Source organism: Chrysochloris asiatica, unplaced genomic scaffold, assembly GCF_000296735.1.
Source record: "Chrysochloris asiatica unplaced genomic scaffold, ChrAsi1.0 scaffold00001, whole genome shotgun sequence".
Lineage (NCBI taxonomy): Eukaryota > Metazoa > Chordata > Mammalia > Afrosoricida > Chrysochloridae > Chrysochloris > Chrysochloris asiatica.
Genome location: NW_006408519.1, coordinates 17,532,763 through 17,542,435, shown reverse-complemented (window position 1 = coordinate 17,542,435; position 9,673 = coordinate 17,532,763). Strand labels below are relative to the sequence as shown.

General features: G+C 37.4%; 1 pseudogene; it reads right to left on the bottom strand.

The window, feature by feature from the left end:
- Positions 1-4,025: 4,025 nt before the first annotated feature.
- On the bottom strand, positions 4,026-6,364 carry LOC102824492 (annotated as a pseudogene).
- Positions 6,365-9,673: the final 3,309 nt, after the last annotated feature.

Here is a 9,673-nt window from a genome sequence, read left to right as displayed (position 1 = left end):
TATTTATTTGGGTTAAAATTATGTTTTTACACTAATAGTTTTATTTATTCCATTCATTTTTTTGTTGTTATTGTTAACTGTTGTCAATTACAGGTATGTAAAATCTTCATGTTTTCAATTAATCTCATTTTTGCAAAAATTCATTTTGTATATGTTTTTTATTCTATTTCTTAAGCCTATCTACAATATCTGTTGGATTTTACTCTTCATGTTTGTTTATTTGCTTCAGAAGAGACTTTTTTTATTTGTAATAAATGCTTTTTAAATTGCTTTCCATAATTTTGTCTAGATGCCCCACATCCAAAAGCATATAACTATCAGTCATGGCATATGCACTAAATCAGGAATGTATATGAAGTCTTTTCTATGATTAGAAAACTGATTTAAAAAGCAAAGGGTTGTATTTGATAAGAGATTTCTGCATTTTCCTACTCTTAAAAGAGAGTTGACACTGTAAAGCACCCAATTATTGACCCATTATTATGAATAGGAAATATGTATGATTTGCTGAAATGTAAGAAATAAGACTTGAAAAGAATCAAGATAAAATTTTAAAAGAGAGAATAATAGTCCATGACTTTTTTTTTTCTTGGTAATTTGGTAAAAACAATGGAATTCTAAGAAACACAACAACAGTAACAGCAACATTGGCACTTATTTATACTTAAGATATCAAATGTAATTTTAGAGAGTTCGCAGACTTCTTGAAGTCAATCCATATTTCCCTAGGTTTCCACTTGAATCTGATGTTACTTTACTTAAAATGTTGTTGTTGTGTGCTGTTGAGTCAGCTGAGCTCATAGCAAACCTGTTTAGAGTTCCTAGAGTGGCTGGTGAGTTTGAGCTGCCGACCTTGCATTTACCTGTCCAGTGCTTAGCCTGTGGTGCCACACTAGTGCTCCATCAGGAATTTGTATCTTAAGTCATGGGATGGCACTGTAGGATAAGCATTGGATTACTAACTTTAATACAGCAGTTCAAACTCATTAGCCACTCCTCAGAAATCCTATATAAAGGCGCTATGAATGCGAGAAGATGAGACAGACTGTTTCCATAAATATTTAGAGCTTCAGAAACTGGATGAAACTGTTCTACCCTTACTTGAAGGTCATTTATAAGCCGGAATCTACTCTAAGGCACTTGGTTTTTGGTATTGTGCTTTTGATTTGTAGTTGTCTTGAATAAAACCTTTTTTTTTTTTTTTTTTCCTTTTCCTGAGTTGACACTAAATGAACAGTTTAAGCAAGTGACAACCAGGAAGTGGCCTATGTGTGTTCACTTCAAATGACTCAATTAATGTTGCAATGAATATTTATGGTTTCTCCACAGAATTCATGACACTATCACATAAAGGCTATTTGTTTTAGTGATCTACTGTGCATATATTGGCAATGATTGATGGAAGACTTTAGTTAATTTAAACAAAGAGCTTCTTTAATATAAAACCTTCCTATTAAAATATCAGTATGCACATTTAGAAGTTCACGTTAACTAATTTAATCATATGGCAAGTTTGAGGATATTTTAATAAGATTTGGATAAGAGAAGAAATTCAGATTCAGTTTCACTCACCCATCTTTGTCACTTGGCAAATCCCTTCATCATGTGACCCTGCTTTTATTGTACCAGTTATCAAAATTACTACAAAAAATTTAATGTAGATAAAGGCTTAATGGAGTCCTAGTGTGGCGCTGTGGGCTAATGCATCAGACTGCAAAGTCATTTGAACTGCAAGGTTGGTGGTTCAAGTTCACCAGCGGCTCCTTGGAAACCCTATACAGGGTCACTATGGGTTGGAATTGACTCGACGGCACTTAACAACAACAACAAAGGCTTAATGGAGGAAGACTCACTGACAGCTGTTGTCTTGTTTATTTGAAAGGCATGTTGATTCTCAGTTTCAACCCAAACTGTTTAATGTCTGATAAAAGGGTGAGAGGTCCGTGTGTATATGAACCAAGGTCTCAGATATATGTTTAGGGGAAAACATTGTATGGGTAGACAAAATCTGACTCACAAACTTGGCTCAATAAATGTGTTGCAGCAGTTTGATCAGTCTAAAAGAAGAAGGCAAAAGAGTTAACATTGGGGAACATTGGGAGACATCACCCAGTCATGAGTATCTTTATGGAGAGCAATGACTTTATTAACTGGGGAAAAGCATGCTCCTGTTATGACAAGATACAGTAAGAATGTGTGTTAGGTAGAAGAGGAAGAAAATGCTACATCTTAGTAGAAAGAGTTTGAACTGCATTCACACCTGGGGCATCCCAAAAACGTTTAGGCTTAAGCTCATGAGACACAGCTGATTCTTGTTTGAAAAAGTGTATGGAATTTCATCAGTGGGCAATGGACATAGGAGGCTAAGATGTACAACTTATTCCATAACTGTATGTAGTGTCAATGAATGTAGAGCTCATTAAATAATGACATTTTGCTGTTGATGGTAAGTGCTGTCGAGTCTGCTCCAATGCATAATGACCTGGTATAGGGTTTCCAAGGAGCAGCTAATGGGTTTGAACTCCCATCATTGTGGTTTGTAGCCCAGTGCTGATCCTACAGCAGCAAGCCAAGAGTCCAAATAATGGTATATGATCAGTTAAACCTTTGTACTTTTTCTTATGAATTGGCTAATCAAGTATCCAGAAAAAGACACTAATTTCCATTATGTACTTATTTTGTAAATTGTTGTCAAAACATTATTTTAGATATTTACTCTGCCTTAAATTCAATTAGATATGCACACATCTCAAACAGTTCTATTGTGTGACTTCCAGGTCTTGGGGTTAAGTCAACAGAAGAGTCAACTGAGTTACAGATGAGGTAAGAGAAACTTCTGAGGATTTTCTCTGAGCCTCAGCATCTGAATCAGTCCTTTAGCAAGAGCCACAGTTGCTCATTAATCCCTATCTCTGTGGAATAGTAGTCATTGATTTGCTTGAGGAATTTCATCATTAATACTATGGAAATCCTGGAAGCATTTCTACTGTCTCCTTGGTATAATTGTAGGTGCTCTTAAGAGTATATGCTTATCACAGGATTCTGCCTTTGAATATGAAATACTGTGCATTTTCAACCTTCCATTTATAATCCAATTGTTTACTAGCTGTACACACTTCTGCTATGTTATCATTTGGTTGACTTTGACTTCAATTCACAAATGCTATTTTACTTTCCTTATGCATTGGTGTTTGGATTTATGTGGATTTAATTCATTGAGTGTATGGTGAACCCTTGGTGTTTCAAGAATAAAAAATGGTACTCTTTCTGCATGGGGGTCAAAAATTGGTGATCATCCAGATAAAAATCAGGAGGACTTGTCACCAAGGATGGCCAGTGACAATATGAGTAAAGGTCCCAGATAGATGTTTAGGAGAAAATATCTGACTCACAAGCTTGGTTCAATAAAAATATTGCAGCAGTATGATTAGTGCCAAAGAGAGAAGGCTTTGACTTCACTCATTATTCTATTGTTTTCTATGATGAGGTAATAAACAACTGCCAATGAGTTCTGGTGATTTCTATTATAAACGCAGCTGACAACCTCATCTTCTGATCACTCAGATTTTTCGCATACTTTTTTCATCATTAACCATGGTTGAACTATATAACAGCTCTTCATTTAAGAGAGGAACTTAAAAAAAAAAAAAGGGAACCCTTTTTTTCTGTCAAAATTTGTAATATCATTCCAGAGCATACAAAATTATCAATTTAAAAATTAGCCTGCTATGTTGGGTCAAACATTTAGCTAACTTACTCCTAATATAAGAAGCTCTGGTAGTGTAATGGTTATGACTTAGGCTGCTAATCTTACAGTCAGCAGTTCAAAACTACCAGCCATTCCATGGGAGAAAGATGAGACTTTGTGTTCCCATTAAGATTTATAGCCTCAGAAACCCTATACAGAGTTGCTATGAGTTGGAACCGACTCCACAGCACATCACCACCACCACCACCTCCCCTAATGTTATGGTTGCAACTTCAGTTGCCTTGACAGGCCCAAACCAAATAATATTGCGGGTCTTCTACAGCCCATGGGCCGGATGCTCCCCAGCCCTGATTAAGAGATACTTGGGAGGATCCTGCTTAAGTCATTTATGTTTCCTGTTATCTTTGTTTGTAGCCCTCTTCAGTGGATCCACCCGCAGCATATGTTTCAAAAGGATTATTAAAAAAAATAATAATTCCATCACATATCTTTTTTTAAAGAGTTGGCACTTGATCATCATTAAATGAAAGGGTTCCACACAACAAAGCTTAAAGAATAACCCCACTGCTCCATATACCTCTGAACACATATATAATCTTCTTGAAATTATTTCTGGAGTAGCATAGTTGTGTGAGACCCTTCTTCTTCTTTTTTTTTTTTTTCTATCAGCATTTTTACTTTAAAAAAATGTATATATTTTATTGTGAATTATGTGATAGTTTACATGGGTTGAACCTTAGCTTTATATTCATCCTATTGTATATCGTTTCATTGCCATGGTTACAATCCCCTCCATGCATCATCAACCCTGCAAGCCTGCTCCTCCCCCACCCCCCCAGACAGTCCCTCTCCCTCTCTGGGTCTAGAGTTCCCAGTTGTTCCATCTCTCCACGTCATAGTCTCTGCCTCCATCTCAGGCATCACTGCTTCTCTGGGTAGGGTCCCACTGTCCTCCACTTTTCTCCCTTGATGGACCCGGGGACCTCCACTCACCCACTACCCTCCTTTTGCTACAAAACATCTATCTTTACATTTCCAACCCTCATAGTCAGTCCTGATAACAATTATTCACAATTGTATCACAAGACAACTATGTGCATCTCATTTCATCAGCCTCGCCTAGACAGATTGGATACTATTCAGTGGAGATTCTACCTTCCTCCATGCCCTCTGGATTTGGGCTCCCTCTTGAAAGCTTGTAAGACAGTTACTGCTTGTCTTTGTCACCCCCTACCCACATTTTAAGGAGCTCTGGTAGTGTAGTGGTTACAAATCGGGCTGTGAACCATAAGGTCAGTAGTTCGAAACTACCAGCTGTTCTGTGGGAGAAAGATGAGGCTTTCTGCTCCCATAAAGATTTACAGCCTCAGAAACCCTGTACAGGGTCACTATGAGTTGGAACCAACTCCATGGCACATAACAACAACTATCCCCATTTTGGGTAGCTAATGTCTAAGTTGCCCATCCCTGTCTATTCTGTGTATGGAGAGGGTGGGAATGATCCTTTCTGTATCCATAGGTGTAGGTCAAGTTCATCAAATTGTATCAAATTCTCTTTTATTCTTCTTGTTTCTTCAAGTTGAGCTCTGATCATCCAGTCATTGAAGCCAGGTTAAGTGGGTCTTATCTGCAAGTGTGGGTGTTCTTACACATATGCCCTCTCTTCTTATCAGCTGGACACTTCACTCTAGTCCTCTGTCTAACTTGTTCTTAAGAATTCACAGTCTGACATCATATTAGAAATACACAAATCAGATACCTTTGCATTCATGTGTACATCCAGCAGGATATTTTTAGGTTTCACATCTCTGTGGACCACTAGATGCATGTGACAATCCTCACCAGAAAGGATTTGCTGGAGCAGACACTGACTTTCTTTTTCATTCAGCCTTCCATTTTTTCACAGATACAATCTACTAGCTATCCTTATGAGACATAGTTCATCACCATGAAAATATTAGATGGTGTACTGAAAACGTTGTTGTTAAGTGACATTGAGTCGATTACAACCCATAGTGACCCTATAGGGTTTCCAAGGAGCAGCTGGTGAGCTTGAACCACCAACCTTGCAGTTCAAATGACTTTGCAGTCTGACTCATTAGCCCACTGTACCACACCAGGACTACTGAAGACCTGGTGCAATTTAATTATGTGAGGATGCCTGAGAAGCTTGAGGTTCTGAATTTCTCTGTGGATTTTTCCTACATCAAGGCTTTGGATATTCTGTTGATTATCTTCATAGCAATGTTGTGCCCAGTCATTTCATGCTTGCCAATCTAGTTTTCTGTTCAAATATTCCCCTTAAAATGCTACCATTAAGTTACCAATGATTTTCTTAACAAGATGCACATTGAACTTTCTTACTCTGGGAAGAGAACTGCTTCTGGAGGAAATGTTCTTAATCAGGCTGAGTTGAATCTTTTTTTTTTTACATTGTTGGACTTGCTGAGTTATATACAAAGATTTAGGCAGTTGTTTCCCTGTGGGCTGTATAGCAATTTTCCAGTTCCATGACTCAGAAAGGACCAGAGAATGAAGGGTGCTCCTCTGACATCCCCTTTACTTTGCCAAAGGTGCAACCCCCAGAGTGTCCACCAGGATGTAGTGGCCAACCTTTGCCTATCAGTCATGTTTCTGCTTCTCAGTTGTAGCCATCTTTCTCCCTGTCAGAACACTTTTTGAAGAATTAGCTGTTTCTTATATAATTAAATATAAGACAAATAAAGATAAAATGTTGTTGTTATTGTGAAGTTCTGACTCATAGTGACCTTGTGTAGAGTTTCCAAGGAGAAGCTCATGGGTTTGAACTGCCAACCTTGTGGTTATTAGTCCATTGCTGATCCTACAATGTCACACTAGAAAAGATAAAACAGTTGTTTAAAATTATCAACACTGATACTCTGCTGTTTTTAAGAGACATGCAGATTAAATAAGATATTAACAAGAACTGAAATTAGATTTCAGCAAGATGGAAGGCTCTAACATTATTTGAAAATTTAAATAAGAAAAATATGTAGAAATTCAAGTAAAAGATTTTGAATGACCTGGTTTGGGCCATTGAACACATGCCATGAATTGGTAACTATGAAAATGACTTTATTGTGAATCAAGAAGGAAAGGCAACATATACAGTATGCTTTTTTGGGGGGTGAAACAACTAAGTTATTACAGAAACTGAGAATTGTCCATACTTTCTTTTGGTCTATTTAGTCCCAATCCTGCCTGAGGCAAAACAATGGATTGGAGGAACTCTCCTAGTTATTTCAAGTCTATAACTCACCAAAAAATAGTGAAACCGTTTCATAAGGCACTGCTGCTATCATAAAAGTGTAAAATCATAAAAACACAAATAAAATGCTATATTTGGGGCTGTGGGGGGTGGCACTGAGGCTGAATGTATGGGGTTGATAAATCAATTGTTTTTTTTTTAAATCATATTATTAATTTACTCATTTATATTTTCAGATAATATTTATTGACAATGCTCTATGCACTTAGTACAAGGCTATAAAAATGAAAAAGCAGATATGGACCCTTGTACCTTAAGACTATGTGTTGCAAACATAATTGCTAACGAAACGAAGCCAAAATCTATCTGTAATACTTAGACATTTTTTCCTCTCCATTACTTTGAAGCCTCCATTACTTTCAGGCCTCATCCTACTTAACTTAAGCACACAAAAATGAAATAAATGCTAGTACTATCATAGGGGAGATTCAGTAGTGAACCACTAAATCATGACAAGCTTGCAGTTTAATCACACTGTTTTTGCTCCTCTATCCAAGAATACCAATAGGAGATGGAAACCAAGCTTGGTAAAGTAGATCCCCAGTGGATCCATTTTCCCAGTGACTGCCAGAATGGAGTCAAACATCACAACTGTGAGAATGGCTCAGGACTCAGCAGTGCTTCATTTGGTTACACAGAAGGTCACTGTGAGTCAGAACCAACTCAACTGCACCCAAGACAGCAATAACATCCACGACTATAAGAGTACCTAGATGGTGCAAATGGGTATGTCATCAACTACTGACCCATAATTGGAAGTTTGAATTCATCCATAGGCCCATGAAAGAAAGGTCTGGTGATTTGGTTCTGTAAATTCAGTTTGGAAACCCTAGAGAGCACAATTCTACTCTGCAACTCAAGGCATTTCCATAAGTAAAAATGGACTCAGTGGTGGATTTTGTTGATTACTCAAGGGCATGTACTCTTGAGCTAGACTTTCCATGCCTGAAACTTTGCTGTTGTTGTTGTTAAGTGCCTTTGAGTCGGTTCCAATACATAGCAACCTTGTACAGAGTTTCAAGGAGGAGCTGGGGGATTTGAATCTCAGGCCTTACAGTTCAAACTGGTCTTGCAGTCTAGTGCTGATCCTTCAGTGCCACACAAGGAGTCATTCATTCATTATTTCTCAAGTAAAACAGATACTCTTTGAATTGTGGAGGGAAGGGAACAAAAATTAATAAGGCATGGAAGCTACCTTTTGGAGTCTCAAAGTCACTTGACTAAGAGAAACATCAATAAATAAATACAATACAAATCAATGCAGACAGTATTCAAGATATATGCAAATGCAGTTGGAATTACAGAGGAAAAAGTTTAAAGATATTTGGAGTATCATTTTAAAAGGAGTGACAATGGAGCTGAAGAATAATACAGTAGATGTGAAGCTGGGTAAAGGACATCCAAGGAACACTAATCAGAAAAGTGCAAAAGCATAAATACATGAGCAATCCTGGAAGGATTATATTTTAGAGCTGTTAGATATGAATAGAGGTTTATAGAGAAAATAGGACAGGCTTGAATATAAAACTCTAGATAATACTACTAATTTAAGATTTAAGAAGAGAAACAGATGCTGAAAAAGACTTTGAGAACAGGAGATAAGAGTGATACAGAAGTTTATAAGAAAAAGAATACATTTTAGGTAAAATGCTTATTAAAAAAAAAAAAAAATCACTCTCTTCTCTGGAAGAATAAAGGACAAGCCAAGCCTGAGTAATTGCAGCCAATTGGATAAAAGGCCATGAACAATAACTGTGCCTCTGATTCTTCCACAATGCATTGTCCAATTCCATATAAATGGACTGTCAGCAAATATCACACAGTTTGCAAAACTTATAATCAAGCTGTCACTGTAATTTTCCCTGTTGTTGTTGTTAAGTTGCAGATTTATGAGGGACACCACATTTAATAGAGTTCCTGGGTTGTGCAATAAGCTGACACACTCAGCTGTAAACCAAAATATTGGAGGTTCAAGTTCACCCAGAATGGCTTGGGACTCCCTTACAAAACATCAGCCATGGAAAATCTTATATAGGACAGTTCTACAGTGACACATTGCCATGAGCTGGAAATGACCGGACAGCTGCTGTTTGTTTTGTTTATCTTTCCATGCATTTAACCTAATACCGGCTATCTGGTAAGTGGTTGTTTGTTTTGTTAAGTGTCGTACCATTTCCTTACTAAATATTTATTTTTATTGATTTGAGTTCTCTATTTCCATAACGGATTATGAACTCCCTTTGCTATAGCTGTCAGTTGTTGAGTTAAGTCTGACTCATAATGACCCTGCATAGAGTTTCCACAACCTTGCAGTTACAAGTTCAGTGTTGATCCTACAGCATCACATGACAACTCCCCTTTGTTGTTGTTAAGTGCTGTTGAGTCAGTCCTAACCCATAGTGATGCTGTATAGGGTTTTTGAGGAATGGATGGTGCGCTTGAAACACCATCCTTGCAGTTCAGAGCAATTTTGCAGTCCAGCTCATTAATTAACCCACAGTACCATACCAGGACTCCCTTAAACACTCTAAATTCATCTCGGAACGACCTGCTATACATTAGAGTGTATTAACTTGGGCTAGTGAAGAGGACTTGAAACATTTACTTATGAAGATCAAAGAGCACAGCCTTCGATATGGATTACATCTCAATGTCAAGAAAACAAAAATCCTCAC